A 2,500-nucleotide genomic window follows, 5' to 3' on the forward strand; every position below is an offset into this window, starting at 1 on the left:
TAAACCAATATTGAATATATAAAGCATTCATCTGCACAGCTCATGCATGCCATTGCAGTAAATGTGATGAGAACCGAAGTCGCATCTGTTCTAAAGCCAAATGAAAGCCACAAGGAAAGGAAATTTTTGGGACTTCTTGCCTCGTTTTATGCACGTAACGGCAAAAGTGGCAGCGAAGTGGACGGAGTAACGCAGATGCCAACGAGATTCTTCAAAACAACAGTGCAGGGGATATGCAAACCAGATTTTATTACAGGCGAGTCAAGTAAAATGCATAGGATGGGTACAGAAAGATGATTGCGAGTCATTTGCAGTTTTAACCCTACAAAGTAAAGTTACAATACACTGGAATATATACTCACTTTCCCTAATGCGTGTGTGTGTGTGGATATTTGTGACATCACCGATGCAGTGTTTGATAAACTACTTGGCGGCATGCTGACATGTACATGGCTTGGTCTTTATACAGGGATGGTTAACCCATGATCCCTTCCGCAGGGAGTAGTTGGTTAGGTTATCATTGTTAGTAGTTTCCAACCAACGATAGAGTTACCCACTAGGCTAGACTTACCTAATTTATATAAATCCGCGCACGTACACACATGAGTGTGTGCATTCATGCACACATGAGAGTGCGCATGAATGCACACATCGCACGCGCGCGCGCATGACCCACGGATTATATATATATATACCAATATTTATCTACACACATTTATATGTGTATAGATGCAAATATACACACATATACACACATGCATTATATGTATACATACATATATGAATTTTGTGTATATATATATATATATATATTATATATATATATATATATATATATATGAACACAAACACAAATATAGTAACGTGTGCAGCAGATGAAAAGGGAATAGCCACAATAAGAAATGAAACAAAGCCATAACGTTTCGAATTCGTCACGAGTTCCTCTTCAGACGAATAATTAAGCGAAATGAATCAAATTAACCGAAATGGATCCAAATCAATAAATCGTTCATCTGAAGAGTAACTCGGGAAGAGTTTGAAACGTTACGATTTTGTTAAATTTCTTATTGTGTATGTTTTTCTTTTCGTGTGTGTACATATATATATATATATATATATATATATATATATATATATATATATATATATATATATATATTAATATTCATACAAGCAAAACACACATGCCTACTTTTTAAGGTAGCATTCTTTTTTTTTTTTTATTATTTATTCATTTATTATTTTAGTATGTCAGTATCACCCAAATGTAAGTATCATTTCCGTTAAATCCAGACAATAAAACATAAAGGTTTCGTAGCTAAATATGGCCTTGTGGCGCAACGGATAACGCGTCTGACTACGGATCAGAAGATTCCAGGTTCGAATCCTGGCAAGGTCGCTTAGCCAGGCAATATCACTTGCTGACTTGAATAATTTTGGATTGAAATGAGCTGGTGAGCTAGAAATATGTATGTGTGTATGTATATGGATATGCAAACCAATATTGAACACACACACACACACGCACACATTTTGGGAGTTATTGCCTCGTTTTATGCACGTAAAGGTAGCGAAGCCGGGCGAAGGGAACGCTCCGTAGACCGAGAAAGGAACTGCGTAATGCAGATGCCAACGCGGACATTCAAAACATAAGTGTTCGTCTCTCTACAAAGGAAGTGCAAACCATATTTTATTACTAACATGTCAGGAGACAGAGGCTGTTAATTGGTTAAGCAGCAGTACTGAGGACTTAGCGTATGTAAATGAAAATGAGAGTAATTTATGAAATCATTCCTTACTTATAAATACAAAAAAAGGAACTTTGTATAAAAATACAAATAAAAATAAAATCACATACAAACCCTGTTGCTAGCTCCACTGCTGGAGGTGGACCCGTCTGCCAGCCAGCCGACTTCGACAACACACCCTGCTGGGGAGTGGGAGATTCGTGTGAGGGCGAATGGTCAATTCGACCCTCAAACTACCCCAGGGCAAATATCTCAGGTTGGGGGCCTCTAACACCCCAAACAAGCTAACGATATCCACCCTTCTAGGTCGAAAACTTTCGTCCCTGCTATCATTTTAATGGTTTTACGGATAGTTGACAGTAGATTGGTTGCCACTACAGCATATATATATATTTGTATATATATATATATATATATATATATATATATATATATATATATATATATATATGTGTGTGTGTGTGTGTGTGTGTGTGTGTGTGTGTGTGTGTGTGTGTGTGTGTGTGTGTATAATTTCTAGAGACATACATACACATATATACATGTATATATATTCGAACACGCAAACATACATACCTACTTTTTTGGGGTGGTGTATAATTTTTTTCTTTTTTTTACCTGCTTCTTTGAGCAAATACTAGTTTTACCAGGAATGCAGGTCTCTTTTCTGTCAAATCCAGAGGGAAAAAATACAGTTTCCTTAAATAAATACGACGGATAACGTGTCTGACTATTGACCAGAAAATTCCAGG

General features: G+C 36.6%; 1 non-coding gene across 1 annotated transcript; it reads left to right on the forward strand.

Moving 5' to 3' along the window:
• Positions 1-1,326: 1,326 nt before the first annotated feature.
• Positions 1,327-1,399, forward strand: Trnar-acg. Its single transcript has one exon. It is a non-coding gene; the product is annotated as a tRNA-Arg (tRNA).
• Positions 1,400-2,500: the final 1,101 nt, after the last annotated feature.

Source organism: Penaeus monodon, chromosome 4 (genome assembly GCF_015228065.2).
Source record: "Penaeus monodon isolate SGIC_2016 chromosome 4, NSTDA_Pmon_1, whole genome shotgun sequence".
Lineage (NCBI taxonomy): Eukaryota > Metazoa > Arthropoda > Malacostraca > Decapoda > Penaeidae > Penaeus > Penaeus monodon.